Source organism: Camellia sinensis, chromosome 14 (genome assembly GCF_055761805.1).
Source record: "Camellia sinensis isolate YWXY chromosome 14, ASM5576180v1, whole genome shotgun sequence".
In the NCBI taxonomy this organism is placed as follows: domain Eukaryota; kingdom Viridiplantae; phylum Streptophyta; class Magnoliopsida; order Ericales; family Theaceae; genus Camellia; species Camellia sinensis.
The window spans coordinates 145,473,256-145,493,255 of NC_138974.1; positions in this window are offsets into that span (position 1 = coordinate 145,473,256).

Genomic DNA, 20,000 nt, shown 5'->3' on the forward strand with positions numbered 1-20,000 from the left:
ACGGCCTCGGCCCGCATGCCTTGCCACGGCGTTGCCCAACATGCCATGCCACGGCCTCGGCCCGCATGCCATGCCCTGCCACGGCCCGCATGTCTTGCCACGGCGATGCCAAACATGCCATGCCACGGCGTCGCCCAACATGCCGTGCCACGGCCACGGCCCGCATGCCATGCCACGGCCTCGGCCCGCATGCCATGCCACGGCCTCGGCCCGCATGCCTTGCTACGGCGTTGCCCAACATGCCATGCCACGGCCTCGGCCCGCATGCCTTGCCACCGCGTTGCCCAGCATGCCATGCCACCGCGTTGCCCGGCGTGCCATGCCTTAGCCTTGGCCAACATGTCGAGCCACGGCCTCGGCCCGCATGCCATGCCTTGCCACGGCCCGCATGTCTTGCCACGGCGTTGCCAAACATACCATGACACGGCCTCGGCCCGCAAGCCATGGCACGGCCACGGCCCGCATGACATGCCACGGCCTCGGCCCGCATGCCTTGCTACGGCGTCGCCCAACATGCCATGCCACGGCCTCGGCCCGCATGCCATGCCACGGCGTCGCCCAACATGCCATGCCACGGCCACGGCCCGCATGCCATGCCACGGCCTCGGCCCGCATGCCATGCCACGGCCTCGGCCCGCATGCCTTGCTACGGCATTGCCCAACATGCCATGCCACGGCCTAGGCCCGCATGCCTTGCCACCGCGTTGCCCGGCATGCCATGCCACCGCGTTGCCCGGCGTGCCATGCCTTAGCCTTGGCCAACATGTCGAGCCAAGGCCTCGGCCCGCATGCCATGCCACGGCCTCGGCCCGCATGCCATGCCACGGCCACGGCCCGCATGCCATGCCACGGCCACGGCCCGCATGCCATGCCACGGCCTCGGCCCGCATGCCATGCCACGGCCTCGGCCCGCATGCCTTGCTACGGCGTTGCCCAACATGCCATGCCACGGCCTCGGCCCGCATGCCTTGCCACCGCGTTGCCCAGCATGCCATGCCACCGCGTTGCCCGGCGTGCCATGCCTTAGCCTTGGCCAACATGTCGAGCCACGGCCTCGGCCCGCATGCCATGCCTTGCCACGGCCCGCATGTCTTGCCACGGCGTTGCCAAACATACCATGACACGGCCTCGGCCCGCAAGCCATGGCACGGCCACGGCCCGCATGACATGCCACGGCCTCGGCCCGCATGCCTTGCTACGGCGTCGCCCAACATGCCATGCCACGGCCTCGGCCCGCATGCCATGCCACGGCGTCGCCCAACATGCCATGCCACGGCCACGGCCCGCATGCCATGCCACGGCCTCGGCCCGCATGCCATGCCACGGCCTCGGCCCGCATGCCTTGCTACGGCATTGCCCAACATGCCATGCCACGGCCTAGGCCCGCATGCCTTGCCACCGCGTTGCCCGGCATGCCATGCCACCGCGTTGCCCGGCGTGCCATGCCTTAGCCTTGGCCAACATGTCGAGCCAAGGCCTCGGCCCGCATGCCATGCCACGGCCTCGGCCCGCATGCCATGCCACGGCCACGGCCCGCATGCCATGCCACGGCCTCGGCCCGCATGCCATGCCACGGCCTCGGCCCGCATGCCTTGCCACCGCGTTGCCCAGCATGCCATGCCACCGCGTTGCCCGGCGTGCCATGCCTTAGCCTTGGCCAACATGTCGAGCCACGGCCTCGGCCCGCATGCCTTGCTACGGCGTCGCCCAACATGCCATGCCACGGCCTCGGCCCGCATGCCATGCCACGGCCTCGGCCCGCATGCCTTGCCACGGCGTTGCCCACCATGCCATGCCACGGCCTCGGCCCGCATGCCTTGCCACCGCGTTGCCCAGCATGCCATGCCACCGCGTTGCCCGGCGTGCCATGCCTTAGCCTTGGCCAACATGTCGAGCCACGGCCTCGGCCCGCATGCCATGCCTTGCCACGGCCCGCATGTCTTGCCACGGCGTTGCCAAACATGCCATGACACGGCCTCGGCCCGCATGCCATGCCACGGCCACGGCCCGCATGACATGCCACGGCCTCGGCCCGCATGCCTTGCCACGGCGTCGCCCAACATGCCATGCCACGGCCTCGGCCCGCATGCCATGCCACGGCCTCGGCCCGCATGCCATGCCACGGCGTCGCCCAACATGCCATGCCACGGCCACGGCCCGCATGCCATGGCACGGCCTCGGCCCGCATGCCATGCCACGGCCTCGGCCCGCATGCCTTGCTACGGCGTTGCCCAACATGCCATGCCACGGCCTAGGCCCGCATGCCTTGCCACCGCGTTGCCCAGCATGCCATGCCACCGCGTTGCCCGGCGTGCCATGCCTTAGCCTTGGCCAACATGTCGAGCCAAGGCCTCGGCCCGCATGCCATGCCACGGCCTCGGCCCGCATGACATGCCACGGCCTCGGCCCGCATGCCTTGCCACGGCGTTGCCCACCATGCCATGCCACGGCCTCGGCCCGCATGCCTTGCCACCGCGTTGCCCAGCATGCCATGCCACCGCGTTGCCCGGCGTGCCATGCCTTAGCCTTGGCCAACATGTCGAGCCACGGCCTCGGCCCGCATGCCATGCCTTGCCACGGCCCGCATGTCTTGCCACGGCGTTGCCAAACATGCCATGACACGGCCTCGGCCCGCATGCCATGCCACGGCCACGGCCCGCATGACATGCCACGGCCTCAGCCCGCATGCCTTGCCACGGCGTCGCCCAACATGCCATGCCACGGCCTCGGCCCGCATGCCATGCCACGGCCTCGGCCCGCATGCCATGCCACGGCGTCGCCCAACATGCCATGCCACGGCCACGGCCCGCATGCCATGGCACGGCCTCGGCCCGCATGCCATGCCACGGCCTCGGCCCGCATGCCTTGCTACGGCGTTGCCCAACATGCCATGCCACGGCCTAGGCCCGCATGCCTTGCCACCGCGTTGCCCAGCATGCCATGCCACCGCGTTGCCCGGCGTGCCATGCCTTAGCCTTGGCCAACATGTCGAGCCAAGGCCTCGGCCCGCATGCCATGCCACGGCCTCGGCCCGCATGACATGCCACGGCCTCGGCCCGCATGCCCGCATGCCATGCCACGGCCTCGGCCCGCATGCCTTGCCACGGCGTTGCCCACCATGCCATGCCACGGCCTCGGCCCGCATGCCTTGCCACCGCGTTGCCCAGCATGCCATGCCACCGCGTTGCCCGGCGTGCCATGCCTTAGCCTTGGCCAACATGTCGAGCCACGGCCTCGGCCCGCATGCCATGCCTTGCCACGGCCCGCATGTCTTGCCACGGCGTTGCCAAACATGCCATGACACGGCCTCGGCCCGCATGCCAGGCCACGGCCACGGCCCGCATGACATGCCACGTTCTCGGCCCGCATGCCTTGCCACGGCGTCGCCCAACATGCCATGCCACGGCCTCGGCCCGCATGCCATGCCACGGCCTCGGCCCGCATGCCATGCCACGGCGTCGCCCAACATGCCATGCCACGGCCACGGCCCGCATGCCATGCCACGGCCTCGGCCCGCATGCCATGCCACGGCCTCGGCCCGCATGCCTTGCTACGGCGTTGCCCAACATGCCATGCCACGGCCTAGGCCCGCATGCCTTGCCACCGCGTTGCCCAGCATGCCATGCCACCGCGTTGCCCGGCGTGCCATGCCTTAGCCTTGGCCAACATGTCGAGCCAAGGCCTCGGCCCGCATGCCATGCCACGGCCTCGGCCCGCATGCCATGCCACGGCCTCGGCCCCCATGCCCGCATGCCATGCCACGGCCTCGGCCCGCATGCCTTGCCACGGCGTGGCCCACCATGCCATGCCGCGGCCTCGGCCCGCATGCCTTGCCGCCGCGTTGCCCAGCATGCCATGCCACCGCGTTGCCCGGCGTGCCATGCCTTAGCCTTGGCCAACATGTCGAGCCACGGCCTCGGCCCGCATGCCATGCCTTGCCACGGCCCGCATGTCTTGCCACGGCGTTGCCAAACATGCCATGACACGGCCTCGGCCCGCATGCCATGCCACGGCCACGGCCCGCATGACATGCCACGGCCTCGGCCCGCATGCCTTGCCACGGCGTCGCCCAACATGCCATGCCACGGCCTCGGCCCGCATGCCATGCCACGGCGTCGCCCAACATGCCATGCCACGGCCACGGCCCGCATGCCATGCCACGGCTTCGGCCCGCATGCCTTGCTACGGCGTTGCCCAACATGCCATGCCACGGCCTAGGCCCGCATGCCTTGCCACCGCGTTGCCCGGCATGCCATGCCACCGCGTTGCCCGGCGTGCCATGCCTTAGCCTGGGCCAACATGTCGAGCCACGGCCTCGGCCCGCATGCCTTGCTACGGCGTCGCCCAACATGCCATGCCACGGCCTCGGCCCGCATGCCATGCCACGGCCTCGGCCCGCATGACATGCCACGGCCTCGGCCCGCATGCCTTGCCACGGCGTTGCCCAACATGCCATGCCACGGCCTCGGCCCGCATGCCATGCCATGCCACGGCCCGCATGTCTTGCCACGGCGTTGCCAAACATGCCATGCCACGGCCTCGGCCCGCATGACATGCCACGGCCTAGGACCGCATGCCTTGCTACGGCGTCGCCCAACATGCCATGCCGCGGCCTCGGCCCGCATGCCTTGCTACGACGTTGCCCAAGGTGCCATGCCACGGCCTCGGCCCGCATGCCATGCCATGCCACGGCCCGCATGTCTTGCCACGGCGTTGCCAAACATGCCATGCCACGGCCTCGGCCCGCATGCCTTGCGACGGCGTCGCCCAACATGCCATGCCACGGCCTCGGCCCGCATGCCGTGCCACGGCCTCGGCCCGCATGCCTTGCTACGACGTTGCCCAACATGCCATGCCACGGCCCCGGCCCGCATGCCTTGCTACGACGTTGCCCAACATGACATGGCACGGCCTCGGCCCGCATGCCTTGCTACGGCGTCGCCCAACATGCCATGCCACGGCCTCGGCCCGCATGCCATGCCACGGCCTCGGCCCGCATGCCCGCATGCCATGCCACGGCCTCGGCCCGCATGCCTTGCCACGGCGTTGCCCACCATGCCATGCCACGGCCTCGGCCCGCATGCCTTGCCACCGCGTTGCCCAGCATGCCATGCCACCGCGTTGCCCGGCGTGCCATGCCTTTGCCTTGGCCAACATGTCGAGCCACGGCCTCGGCCCGCATGCCTTGCTAAGGCGTGGCCCAACATGCCATGCCACGGCCTCGGCCCGCATGCCATGCCAAGGCCTCGGCCCGCATGCCATGCCACGGCCTCGGCCCGCATGACATGCCACGGCCTCGGCCCGCACGCCATGCCACGGCCACGGCCCGCATGACATGCCACGGCCTCGGCCCGCATGCCTTGCTACGGCGTCGCCCAACATGCCATGCCACGGCCTCGGCCCGCATGCCATGCCATGCCACGGCCCGCATGTCTTGCCACGGCGTTGCCAAAATGCCATGCCACGGCCTCGGCCCGCATGCCATGCCACGGCGTCGCCCAACATGCCATGCCACGGCCTCGGCCCGCATGCCATGCCACGGCCTCGGCCCGCATGCCTTGCTACGGCGTCGCCCAACATCCCATGCCACGGCCCCGGCCCGCATGCCTTGCCACCGCGTTGCCGAGCATGCCATGCCACCGCGTTGCCCGGCGTGCCATGCCTTAGCCTGGGCCAACATGTCGAGCCACGGCCTCGGCCCGCATGCCTTGCTACGGCGTCGCCCAACATGCCATGCCACGGCCTCGGCCCGCATGCCATGCCACGGCCTCGGCCCGCATGCCATGCCACGGCCTCGGCCCGCATGACATGCCACGGCCTCGGCCCGCATGCCTTGCCACGGCGTTGCCCAACATGCCATGCCACGGCCTCGGCCCGCATGCCATGCCATGCCACGGCCCGCATGTCTTGCCACGGCGTTGCCAAACATGCCATGCCACGGCCTCGGCCCGCATGACATGCCACGGCCTCGGACCGCATGCCTTGCTACGGCGTCGCCCAACATGCCATGCCGCGGCCTCGGCCCGCATGCCTTGCTACGACGTTGCCCAAGGTGCCATGCCACGGCCTCGGCCCGCATGCCATGCCATGCCACGGCCCGCATGTCTTTCCACGGCGTTGCCAAACATGCCATGCCACGGCCTCGGCCCGCATGCCTTGCGACGGCGTCGCCCAACATGCCATGCCACGGCCTCGGCCCGCATGCCGTGCCACGGCCTCGGCCCGCATGCCTTGCTACGACGTTGCCCAACATGCTATGCCACGGCCCCGGCCCGCATGCCTTGCTACGACGTTGCCCAACATGACATGGCACGGCCTCGGCCCGCATGCCTTGCTACGGCGTCGCCCAACATGCCATGCCACGGCCTCGGCCCGCAGGCCTTGCGACGGCGTCGCCCAACATGCCATGGCACGGCCTCGGCCCGCATGCCATGCCACGGCCTCGGCCCGCATGCCATGCCAAGGCCTCGGCCCGCATGCCTTGCCGCGGCGTTGCCCAGCATGCCACGGCACCGCGTTGCCCAGCGGGCCATGCCATGGCCTTGGCCAACATGCCTTGCCACGGCCTCGGCCCGCATGCCATGCCACAGCGTTGCCCCGCATGCCAAGGACGGAATGCCATGCCACGGCCTCGGCCCGCATGCCATGCCATGCCACGGCCTCGGCTCGCATGCCATGCCACGGGCTCGGCCGGCGTGCCATGCCACGGCCTCTGCCCGGAAGCCATGCCACGGGCTCGGCCCGCATGCCTTGCCACGTCGTTGCCCAACATGCCATGCCACGGCCTCGGCCCGCATGCCATGCCACGGCCTCGGCCCGCATGCCATGCCACGGCCTCGGCCCGCATGGCTTGCGACTGCCTTGGCCAGCGTGCCTTGCCACGGCGTGCCATGCCTTAGCCTTGGCCAACATGCCATGCCACTGCCTTGGCCAGCATGTCGTGCCACCGCTACGGCCAGCATGCCGTGCCGGTCCGTTGCCCAGCATGCCACGGCCGTGGCGGCATGGCGAGCCACGGCCTCGGCCAGCATGCCTTGCCACGGCCTCGGCCAGCATGCCATGGCACTGTCTTGGTCAGCATGCCATGCCATGGCACCGCCTTGTCCAGCACGCCGTGCCGCGGCGTTGGCCAGCATGCCTTGGCCGGCATGCCACGCCAATGCCTTGGGCCAACATGGCGTGCCACGGGCTGGGCCATGCAGGTCCGTTGCCCGGCATGCCACGGCCGTGGCGGCATGGCAAGCCACGGCCTCGGCCAGCATGCCATGCCACGGCCTCGCCCAGCATGCCATGGCACGGTCTTGGTCAGCATGCCATGCCATGGCACCGCTTTGTGCAGCGTTGGCCAGCATGCCTTGGCCGGCATGCCATGCCAATGCCTTGGGCCAACATGGCGTGCCACGGGCTGGGCGAGCATGGCATGCCACGGGCTGGGCGAGCATGCCACGCCGCGGCCTTGGCTAGCAGAGCAAGGCATGCCACAGCCTCGGCGAGCATGCCATGCCATGGCCAAGGCCAAGGCCAAGGCAGTGGGCAAGGCCAAGTCCCTGTGCAAGGCATGGCCAAGGCCAAGGCCGCGGGCAAAGGCCAAGGCCAAGGCAGTGGGCAAGGCCAAGTCCCTGTGCAAGGCATGGCCAAGGCCAAGGCCAAGGCCGCGGGCAAAGGCCAAGGCCAAGGCCAAGGCAGTGGGCAAGGCCAAGTCCCTGTGCAAGGCATGGCCAAGGCCAAGGCCAAGGCCGCGGGCAAAGGCCAAGGCCAAGGCCATGGCATGCCACCGCCTTGATCGATCTTTTTGAACATGATTCTTTTATAATCTTACCCAAACCGTGCAACACAATTAAAAATGCACTACAATCAATTCTAAATGTCATTCCCTATTTTTTTGCAATTTTTCTTGAGCTTTTCGAATTTTTAAAGCCCTTATTTGGCAAAAAAAATCAAAATAAAAAAAAAATGAAAAAAATAATTTAATAATTTCTATAATTACTAGTGAATCATCCTTTAATTATTGGAATTTTTCCATAATTTTTTGACCATTTTTATTAATTTTTCTTATTTTTTAAGTATTAAAATCGAAATAAATTAAAATAAAATATTTTCGGTAAAAAAATATTTTTTTTAATTTTTTTTATGGTGTATTAAATTATTTCCTACAACTTTCATGTTGAAAGTTTTGGCAAAAAACCATTACTTTTTAAAAAAACCCCATTATGACTCCTCGAACATGCTTGATGTTTCCTCCTGCCAGATTGAAAAGGGCTTAACAGCCTATTATAAGGGGGGGGCACCACCCTTGCCCAGGGCCAGGCAGTGTCAGGTACGCCCGATGTTGGGCGCGGCCTGGGCTGCGGCCTTGGGTTATATGCACTGCGGCTCGACCGCGGCCTGGGCTGCGGCCTTGGGCGGCTCGGCCGCGGCCTTGGGCGGCCTGGGCGCGGCCTTGGGCGGCTCGGGCGCGGCCTTGGGCGGCATGGCATGCGCGCGGCATGGGCAGCACGGCATGGCATGCGCACGGCCTGGGCAGCCTGGCATGCAGCCGGCCTGGCATGCCCGCGGCCTGGGCAGCACGGCCTGGGTAGCACGGCATGGCATGCGCACGGCCTGGGCGGCCTGGCATGCAGCCGGCCTGGGCAGCACGGCATGGCATGCGCACGGCCTGGGCGGCCTGGCATGCAGCCGGCCTGGCATGCCCGCGGCGTGGGCAGCACGGCATGGCATGCGCACGGCCTGGGCGGCCTGGCATGCAGCCGGCCGTGGCAGCACGGCATGGCATGCGCACGGCCTGGGCGGCCTGGCATGCAGCCGGCCAGGGCAGCCTGGCCTGGCATGCCCGCGGCGTGGGCAGCGTGGCCTGTGCAAATACCGCGCGCGTGGTCTTTTGACCACGGTGCGCGTGTTGCGCGCATGGTCGCGCACGCCTTTGCACGCCTTCGCACGCAACGCACGTCTAGTGATAAGAACAGCAGCCCCAAGGCCATGGCCAGCAGCATGGCATGCCACGGCCAAGCCAGCCCAGCCAAAGCCAGCAGCATGCCATGCCAAGGCCAAGGCCAAGGCCAGCAGCATGCCACGCCACGGCCAAGGCAGCCCAGCCAAAGCCAGCAGCTTGCCATGCCAAGGCCAAGGCCAGCAGCATGCCATGTCACGGCCAAGGCAGGCCAGCCAAAGCCAGCAGCATGCCATGCCATGGCCAAGGCCAGCAGCATGCCATGCCACGGCCAAGGCAGCCCAGCCAAAGCCAGCAGCATGCCATGCCAAGGCCAAGGCCAGCAGCATGCCATGCCACGGCCAAGGCAGCCCAGCCAAAGCCAGCAGCTTGCCATGCCAAGGCCAAGGCCAGCAGCATGTCATGCCACGGCCAAGGCAGGCCAGCCAAAGCCAGCAGCATGCCATGCCATGGCCAAGGCCAGCAGCATGCCATGCCACGGCCAAGGCAGCCCAGCCAAAGCCAGCAGCATGCCATGCCAAGGCCAAGGCCAGCAGCATGCCATGGCACGGCCAAGGCAGGCCAGCCAAAGCCAGCAGCATGCCATGCCAAGGCCAAGGCCAGCCGCATGCCATGCCACGGCCAAGGCAGGCCAGCCAAAGCCAGCAGCATGCCATGCCAAGGCCAAGGCCAGCAGCATGCCATGCCACGGCCAAGGCAGCCCAGCCAAAGCCAGCAGGATGCCATGCCAAGGCCAAGGCCAGCAGCATGCCATGCCACGGCCAAGGCAGCCCAGCCAAAGCCAGCAGCATGCCATGCCAAGGCCAAGGCCAAGGCCAGCAGCATGCCATGGCACGGCCAAGGCATCCCAGCCAAAGCCAGCAGCTTGCCATGCCAAGGCCAAGGCCAGCAGCATGCCATGCCACGGCCAAGGCAGCCCAGCCAAAGCCAGCAGCATGCCATGCCAAGGCCAAGGCCAGCAGCATGCCATGCCATGGCCAAGGCAGCCCAGCCAAAGCCAGCAGCAAGCCATGCCAAGGCCAAGGCCAGCAGCATGCCATGCCACGGCCAAGGCAGCCCAGCCCAAGCCAGCAGCATGCCATGCCATGGCCAAGGCCAGCAGCATGCCATGCCACGGCCAAGGCAGGCCAGCCAAAGCCAGCAGCATGCCATGCCAAGGCCAAGGCCAGCAGCATGCCATGCCACGGCCAAGGCAGGCCAGCCAAAGCCAGCAGCATGCCATGCCAAGGCCAAGGCGAGCAGCATGCCATGCCAAGGCCAAGGCCAGCAGCATGCCATGCCACGGCCAAGGCAGCCTAGCCGAAGCCAGCAGCATGCCATGCCAAGGCCAAGGCCAGCAGCATGCGATGCCACGGCCAAGGCAGCCCAGCCAATGCCAGCAGCAAGCCATGCCAAGGCCAAGGCCAGCAGCATGCCATGCCACGGCCAAGGCAGGCCAGCCAAAGCTAGCAGCATGCCATGCCAAGGCCTAGGCCAGCAGCATGCCATGCCACGGCCAAGGCAGCCCAGCCCAATCCAGCAGCATGCCATGCCATGGCCAAGGCCAGCAGCATGCCATGCCACGGCCAAGGCAGGCCAGCCAAAGCCAGCAGCATGCCATGCCAAGGCCAAGGCCAGCAGCATGCCATGCCACGGCCAAGGCAGCCCAGCCAAAGCCAGCAGCATGCCATGCCAAGGCCAAGGCCAGCAGCCTGCCATGCCACGGCCAAGGCAGGCCAGCCAAAGCCAGCAGCATGCCATGCCAAGGCCAAGGCCAGCAGCATGCCATGCCACGGCCAAGGCAGCCCAGCCAAAGCCAGCAGCATGCCATGCCAAGGCCAAGGCCAGCAGCATGCCATGCCACGGCCAAGGCAGCCCAGCCCAAGCCAGCAGCATGCCATGCCATGGGCAAGGCCAGCAGCATGCCATGCCACGGCCAAGGCAGGCCAGCCAAAGCCAGCAGCATGCCATGCCAAGGCCAAGGCCAGCAGCATGCCATGCCACGGCCAAGGCAGCCCAGCCAAAGCCAGCAGCATGCCATGCCAAGGCCATGGCCAGCAGCATGCCAAGCCAAGGCCAAGGCCAGCAGCATGCCATGCCACGGCCAAGGCAGCCCAGCCAATGCCAGCAGCAAGCCATGCCAAGGCAAAGGCCAGCAGCATGCCATGCCACGGCCAAGGCAGCCCAGCCCAAGCCAGCAGCATGCCATGCCATGGCCAAGGCCAGCAGCATGCCATGCCACGGCCAAGGCAGGCCAGCCAAAGCCAGCAGCATGCCATGCCAAGGCCAAGGCCAGCAGCATGCCATGCCACGGCCAAGGCAGCCCAGCCAAAGCCAGCAGCAAGCCATGCCAAGGCCAAGGCCAGCAGCATGCCATGCCACGGCCAAGGCAGGCCAGGCAAAGCCAGCAGCATGCCATGCCAAGGCCTAGGCCAGCAGCATGCCATGCCACGGCCAAGGCAGCCCAGCCCAAGCCAGCAGCATGCCATGCCAAGGCCTAGGCCCGCAGCATGCCATGCCACGGCCAAGGCAGGCCAGCCAAAGCCAGCAGCATGCCATGCCAAGGCCAAGGCCAGCAGCATGCCATGCCACGGCCAAGGCAGCCCAGCCAAAGCCAGCAGCATGCCATGCCAAGGCCAAGGCCAGCAGCATGCCATGGCACGGCCAAGGCAGGCCAGCCAAAGCCAGCAGCATGCCATGCCAAGGCCAAGGCCAGCAGCATGCCATGGCACGGCCAAGGCAGGCCAGCCAAAGCCAGCAGCATGCCATGCCAAGGCCAAGGCCAGCCGCATGCCATGCCACGGCCAAGGCAGGCCAGCCAAAGCCAGCAGCATGCCATGCCAAGGCCAAGGCCAGCAGCATGCCATGCCACGGCCGAGGAAGGCCAGCCAAAGCCAGCAGCATGCCATGCCAAGGCCAAGGCCAGCAGCATGCCATGCCACGGCCCAGGCAACCCAGCCAAAGCCAGCAGCATGCCATGCCAAGGCCAAGGCCAGCAGCATGCCATGGCACGGCCAAGGCAGCCCAGCCAAAGCCAGCAGCATGCCATGCCAAGGCCAAGGCCAGCCGCATGCCATGCCACGGCCAAGGCAGGCCAGCCAAAGCCAGCAGCATGCCATGCCAAGGCCAAGGCCAGCAGCATGCCATGCCACGGCCAAGGCAGGCCAGCCAAAGCCAGCAGCATGCCATGCCAAGGCCAAGGCCAGCAGCATGCCATGGCACGGCCAAGGCAGCCCAGCCAAAGCCCGCAGCATGCCATGCCGAGGCCAAGGCCAGCAGCATGCGATGCCACGGCCAAGGCAGCCCAGCCAATGCCAGCAGCAAGCCATGCCAAGGCCAAGGCCAGCAGCATGCCATGCCACGGCCAAGGCAGGCCAGCCAAAGCCACCAGCATGCCATGCCAAGGCCTAGGCCAGCAGCATGCCATGCCACGGCCAAGGCAGCCCAGCCCAAGCCAGCAGCATGCCATGCCATGGCCAAGGCCAGCAGCATGCCATGCCACGGCCAAGGCAGGCCAGCCAAAGCCAGCAGCATGCCATGCCAATACCAAGGCCAGCAGCATGCCATGCCACGGCCAAGGCAGCCCAGCCAAAGCCAGCAGCATGCCATGCCAAGGCCAAGGCCAGCAGCTTGCCATGCCACGGCCAAGGCAGGCCAGCCAAAGCCAGCAGCATGCCATGCCAAGGCCAAGGCCAGCAGCATGCCATGCCAAGGCCAAGGCAGGCCAGCCAAAGCCAGCAGCATGCCATGCCAAGGCCAAGGCCAGCAGCATGCCATGCCACGGCCAAGGCACTCCAGCCAAAGCCAGCAGCATGCCATGCCAAGGCCAAGGCCAGCAGCATGCGATGCCACGGCCAAGGCAGCCCAGCCAATGCCAGCAGCAAGCCATGCCAAGGCCAAGGCCAGCAGCATGCCATGCCACGGCCAAGGCAGCCCAGCCAAAGCCAGCAGCATGCCATGCCAAGGCCAAGGCCCGCAGCATGCCATGCCACGGCCAAGGCAGCCCAGCCAATGCCAGCAGCAAGCCATGCCAAGGCCAAGGCCAGCAGCATGCCATGCACCGGCCAAGGCAGGCCAGCCAAAGCCAGCAGCATGCCATGCCAAGGCCTAGGCCAGCCGCATGCCATGCCACGGCCAAGGCAGCCCAGCCCAAGCCAGCAGCATGCCATGCCATGGCCAAGGCCAGCAGCATGCCATGCCACGGCCAAGGCAGGCCAGCCAAAGCCAGCAGCATGCCATGCCAAGGCCAAGGCCAGCAGCATGCCATGCCACGGCCAAGGCAGCCCAGCCAAAGCCAGCAGCATGCCATGCCAAGGCCAAGGCCAGCAGCATGCCATGGCACGGCCAAGGCAGGCCAGCCAAAGCCAGCAGCATGCCATGCCAAGGCCAAGGCCAGCAGCATGCCATGCCAAGGCCAAGGCCAGCCGCATGCCATGCCACGGCCAAGGCAGGCCAGCCAAAGCCAGCAGCATGCCATGCCAAGGCCAAGGCCAGCAGCATGCCATGCCACGGCCAAGGCAGCCCAGCCAAAGCGAGCAGGATGCCATGCCAAGGCCAAGGCCAGCAGCATGCCATGCCACGGCCAAGGCAGCCCAGCCAAAGCCAGCAGCATGCCATGCCAAGGCCAAGGCCAAGGCCAGCAGCTTGCCATGCCAAGGCCAAGGCAGGCCAGCCAAAGCCAGCAGCATGCCATGCCAAGGCCAAGGCCAGCCGCATGCCATGCCACGGCCAAGGCAGGCCAGCCAAAGCCAGCAGCATGCCATGCCAAGGCCAAGGCCAGCAGCATGCCATGCCACGGCCAAGGCAGCCCAGCCAAAGCCAGCAGGATGCCATGCCAAGGCCAAGGCCAGCAGCATGCCATGCCACGGCCAAGGCAGCCCAGCCAAAGCCAGCAGCATGCCATGCCAAGGCCAAGGCCAAGGCCAGCAGCATGCCATGGCACGGCCAAGGCATCCCAGCCAAAGCCAGCAGCTTGCCATGCCAAGGCCAAGGCCAGCAGCATGCCATGCCACGGCCAAGGCAGCCCAGCCAAAGCCAGCAGCATGCCATGACAAGGCCAAGGCCAGCAGCATGCCATGCCACGGCCAAGGCAGCCCAGCCAAAGCCAGCAGCAAGCCATGCCAAGGCCAAGGCCAGCAGCATGCCATGCCACGGCCAAGGCAGCCCAGCCCAAGCCAGCAGCATGCCATGCCATGGCCAAGGCCAGCAGCATGCCATGCCACGGCCAAGGCAGGCCAGCCAAAGCCAGCAGCATGCCATGCCAAGGCCAAGGCCAGCAGCATGCCATGCCACGGCCAAGGCAGGCCAGCCAAAGCCAGCAGCATGCCATGCCAAGGCCAAGGCCAGCAGCATGCCATGCCAAGGCCAAGGCCAGCAGCATGCCATGCCACGGCCAAGGCAGCCCAGCCGAAGCCAGCAGCATGCCATGCCAAGGCCAAGGCCAGCAGCATGCGATGCCACGGCCAAGGCAGCCCAGCCAATGCCAGCAGCGAGCCATGCCAAGGCCAAGGCCAGCAGCATGCCATGCCACGGCCAAGGCAGGCCAGCCAAAGCGAGCAGCATGCCATGCCAAGGCCTAGGCCAGCAGCATGCCATGCCACGGCCAAGGCAGCCCAGCCCAATCCAGCAGCATGCCATGCCATGGCCAAGGCCAGCAGCATGCCATGCCACGGCCAAGGCAGGCCAGCCAAAGCCAGCAGCATGCCATGCCAAGGCCAAGGCCAGCAGCATGCCATGCCACGGCCAAGGCAGCCCAGCCAAAGCCAGCAGCATGCCATGTCAAGGCCAAGGCCAGCAGCCTGCCATGCCACGGCCAAGGCAGGCCAGCCAAAGCCAGCAGCATGCCATGCCAAGGCCAAGGCCAGCAGCATGCCATGCCACGGCCAAGGCAGCCCAGCCAAAGCCAGCAGCATGCCATGCCAAGGCCAAGGCCAGCAGCATGCCATGCCACGGCCAAGGCAGCCCAGCCCAAGCCAGCAGCATGCCATGCCATGGCCAAGGCCAGCAGCATGCCATGCCACGGCCAAGGCAGGCCAGCAGCATGCCATGCCAAGGCCAAGGCCAGCAGCATGCCATGCCACGGCCAAGGCAGGCCAGCCAAAGCCAGCAGCATGCCATGCCAAGGCCATGGCCAGCAGCATGCCATGCCAAGGCCAAGGCCAGCAGCATGCCATGCCACGGCCAAGGCAGCCCAGCCAATGCCAGCAGCAAGCCATGCCAAGGCAAAGGCCAGCAGCATGCCATGCCACGGCCAAGGCAACCCAGCCCAAGCCAGCAGCATGCCATGCCATGGCCAAGGCCAGCAGCATGCCATGCCACGGCCAAGGCAGGCCAGCCAAAGCCAGCAGCGTGCCATGCCAAGGCCAAGGCCAGCAGCATGCCATGCCACGGCCAAGGCAGCCCAGCCAAAGCCAGCAGCAAGCCATGCCAAGGCCAAGGCCAGCAGCATGCCATGCCACGGCCAAGGCAGGCCAGCCAAAGCCAGCAGCAGGCCATGCCAAGGCCTAGGCCAGCAGCATGCCATGCCACGGCCAAGGCAGCCCAGCCCAAGCCAGCAGCACGCCATGCCATGGCCTAGGCCAGCAGCATGCCATGCCACGGCCAAGGCAGGCCAGCCAAAGCCAGCAGCATGCCATGCCAAAGCCAAGGCCAGCAGCATGCCATGCCACGGCCAAGGCAGCCCAGCCAAAGCCAGCAGCATGCCATGCCAAGGCCAAGGCCAGCAGCATGCCATGGCACGGCCAAGGCAGGCCAGCCAAAGCCAGCAGCATGCCATGCCAAGGCCAAGGCCAGCCGCATGCCATGCCACGGCCAAGGCAGGCCAGCCAAAGCCAGCAGCATGCCATGCCAAGGCCAAGGCCAGCAGCATGCCATGCCACGGCCGAGGAAGGCCAGCTAAAGCCAGCAGCATGCCATGCCAAGGCCAAGGCCAGCAGCATGCCATGCCACGGCCAAGGCAGCCCAGCCAAAGCCAGCAGCATGCCATGCCACGGCCAAGGCCAGCAGCATGCCATGGCACGGCCAAGGCAGCCCAGCCAAAACCAGCAGCATTCGATGCCAAGGCCAAGGCCAGCCGCATTCCATGCCACGGCCAAGGCAGGCCAGCCAAAGCCAGCAGCATGCCTTGCCAAGGCCAAGGCCAGCAGCATGCCATGCCACGGCCAAGGCAGGCCAGCCAAAGCCAGCAGCATGCCATGCCAAGGCCAAGGCCAGCAGCATGCCATGCCACGGCCAAGGCAGCCCAGCCAAAGCCCGCAGCATGCCATGCCAAGGCCAAGGCCAGCAGCATGCGATGCCACGGCCAAGGCAGCCCAGCCAATGCCAGCAGCAAGCCATGCCAAGGCCAAGGCCAGCAGCATGCCATGCCACGGCCAAGGCAGGCCAGCCAAAGCCAGCAGCATGCCATGCCAAGGCCTAGGCCAGCAGCATGCCATGCCACGGCCAAGGCAGCCCAGCCCAAGCCAGCAGCATGCCATGCCATGGCCAAGGCCAGCAGCATGCCATGCCACGGCCAAGGCAGGCCAGCCAAAGCCAGCAGCATGCCATGCCAATACCAAGGCCAGCAGCATGCCATGCCACGGCCAAGGCAGCCCAGCCAAAGCCAGCAGCATGCCATGCCAAGGCCAAGGCCAGCAGCTTGCCATGCCACGGCCAAGGCAGGCCAGCCAAAGCCAGCAGCATGCCATGCCAAGGCCAAGGCCAGCAGCATGCCATGCCAAGGCCAAGGCAGGCCAGCCAAAGCCAGCAGCATGCCATGCCAAGGCCAAGGCCAGCAGCATGCCATGCCACGGCCAAGGCAATCCAGCCAAAGCCAGCAGCATGCCATGCCAAGGCCAAGGCCAGCAGCATGCGATGCCACGGCCAAGGCAGCCCAGCCAATGCCAGCAGCAAGCCATGCCAAGGCCAAGGCCAGCAGCATGCCATGCCACGGCCAAGGCAGCCCAGCCAAAGCCAGCAACATGCCATGCCAAGGCCAAGGCCCGCAGCATGCCATGCCACGGCCAAGTCAGCCCAGCCAATGCCAGCAGCAAGCCATGCCAAGGCCAAGGCCAGCAGCATGCCATGCCACGGCCAAGGCAGGCCAGCCAAAGCCAGCAGCATGCCATGCCAAGGCCTAGGCCAGCAGCATGCCATGCCACGGCCAAGGCAGCCCAGCCCAAGCCAGCAGCATGCCATGCCAGGGCCAAGGCCAGCAGCATGCCATGCCACGGCCAAGGCAGGCCAGCCAAAGCCAGCAGCATGCCATGCCAAGGCCAAGGCCAGCAGCATGCCATGCCACGGCCAAGGCAGCCCAGCCAAAGCCAGCAGCATGCCATGCCAAGGCCAAGGCCAGCAGCATGCCATGGCACGGCCAAGGCAGGCCAGCCAAAGCCAGCAGCATGCCATGCCAAGTCCCAGGCCAGCAGCATGCCATGCCACGGCCAAGGCAGCCCAGCCAATGCAAGCAGCATGCCATGCCAAGGCCATGGCCAGCAGCATGCCATGCCACGGCCAAGGCAGCCCAGCAGCATCCCATGCCACGGCCAAGGCAGCCCAGCCCAAGCCAGCAGCATGCCATGCCATGGCCAAGGCCAGCAGCGTGCCATGCCACGGCCAAGGCAGCCCAGCCAAAGCCAGCAGCATGCCATGCCAAGGCCAAGGCCAGCAGCATGCCATGCCACGGCCAAGGCAGCCCAGCCAAAGCCAGCAGCATGCCATGCCAAGGCCAAGGCCAGCAGCATGCCATGCCACGGCCAAGGCAGCCCAGCCAAAGCCAGCAGCATGCCATGCCAAGGCCAAGGCCAGCAGCATGCCATGCCACGGCCAAGGTAGCCCAGCCAAAGCCAGCAGCATGCCATGCCAAGGCCAAGGCCAGCAGCATGCCGTGCCAAGGCCAAGGCCAGCAGCATGCCATGCCACGGCCAAGGCCAGCAGCATGCCATGCCAAGGCCATGGCCAAGGCCAAGGCAGCCCATCCGAAGCCAGCAACATTCCATGCCAAGGCCAACGCAGCCCAGCCAAAGCCAGTGGCATGCCATGCCAAGGCCAAGGCCAGCCGCATGTCTTGCCACGGCCTTGTCCCGCAGCGTGGCGTGCCTTGGCCTTGGGCTAGAACATCGCATGCCACGCCCTTGGCAAGCAATCCTGTCCCTCGTGTAATTGCCATTTGGTTTGGCTTTGACTTACGTATATGTTGCCCTGCGAAATGCATGTCCCTCGGGTAATAGCCGTTTGGTTGCCTTTGACTTGCGAACACGTTGCTAGTGCTTTCCCCAGTGGAAGCTTGTTGGGAAAAGTATGTCCCTCGGAAGTTGCCTGTTGCGTTTGTTATTTGCATTCGAGCTATCCGATGCTTGCTCGGTTTCTCTAAGAGTTTTTGCACGTTCGTCGGGCTTTTTAATTATTTATTTACTCATAAAAATTATAATAAAATAAATAAAAAATAAAAAAAATAATTAAAAAAATTACTATAATTACTAGTGCCTCATCTTATAATTGTTGGAATTTTTGTAGAATTTTTTGAGTATTTTTAGTAATTTTTATTATTTTTTAAGTATTAAAATTGAAATAAATTAAAATAAAATATTCCGGTGGCCAAATATTTTTTTATAATTTTTTTTATGGTGTATTAAATTATTTCATACAACTTTCATGTTGAAAGTTTTGGCAAAAAACCATTACTTTTTAAAAAAACCCCATTATGACTCCTCGAACATGCTTGGTGTTTCCTCCTGCCAGATTGAAAAGGGCTTAACAGGCTATTATAAGGGGGGGGCACCTCCCTTAAGGCTGGCCAGCATGGCCAGGCCACAGGCCACGCCTATGCCTAGGCGGGCGCTTGGCACATGCCATCGCTTGGCTTGTGGCATTGGCTTGTGGCATCGAAACTACATAGCCAAGCACGGGATGCGTCGAGTGGCGGCCCGCGGTGGTGGCGGTGGCACGTTGGCCTAGGCCAGCATGCCATGCCACAGCCTCGGTCAGCAACATGGCATGCCAAAGCCTTGGCCAGCAGCATGCCATGCCCTGGGCCTTGGCAAGCATGTCATGCCACGGCCTTGGCCAGCAGCATGCCATGCCCCGGCCTTGGCCAGCAGCATGCCATGCCCCGGCCTTGGCCAGCATGTCATGCCACGGCCTTGGCCAGCAGCATGCCATGCCACAGCCTTGGCCAGCAGCATGCCATGCCCTGGCCTTGGCAAGCATGTCATGCCACGGCCTTGGCCAGCAGCATGGCATGCCAAAGCCTTGGCCAGCAGCATGCCATGCCCTGGCCTTGGCAAGCATGTCATGCCACGGCCTTGGCCAGCAGCATGCCATGCCCCGGCCTTGGCCAGCATGTCATGCCACGGCCTTGGCCAGCAGCATGCCATGCCACAGCCTTGGCCAGCAACATGGCATGCCAAAGCCTTGGCCAGCAGCACGCCATGCCCCGGCCTTGGCAAGCTTGTCATGCCACGGCCATGGCCAGCAGCGTGCCATGCCCCGGCCTTGGCCAGCAGCGTGCCTTGCCACGACCTTGGCCAGCAGCTTGCCATGCCCCGGCCTTGGCCAGCATGTCATGCCACGGCCTTGGCCAGCAGCATGCCATGCCACGGCCTTGGCCAGCAACATGGCATGCCAAAGCCTTGGCCGGCAGCATGCCATGCCGCGGCCTTGGCCGGCAGAATGCCATGCCGCGGCCTTTGCCAGCAGCATGGCAAGCCCAAGCCTTGGTCAGCAGCAGCATGCCATGCCAACGCCTTGGCCAGCAGCATGCCTTGCCACGGCCTCGTCCAGCAGCATGGCATGCCACGCCACGGCCTCGGCCATCAGCATGCCTTGCCACGGCCTCGGCCATCAGCATGCCTTGCCACGGCCTCGTCCAGCAGCATGGCATGCCCCGGCCTTGGCCAGCAGCATGTCATGCCACGGCCTTGGCAAGCATGCCAAGCCACGGCCTTGGCAAGCATGCCTTGTCCCTCGGGTAATTGTACAAGTTGCCTTGCGAAATGCATGTCCCTCGGTTAAATTGCCATTTGGTTGGCTTTGGCGTGCGAACGAGTTGCCTGTGCTTTCCTTGTGGAAGCTTGTTGCGAGAAGTATGTCCCTCGAA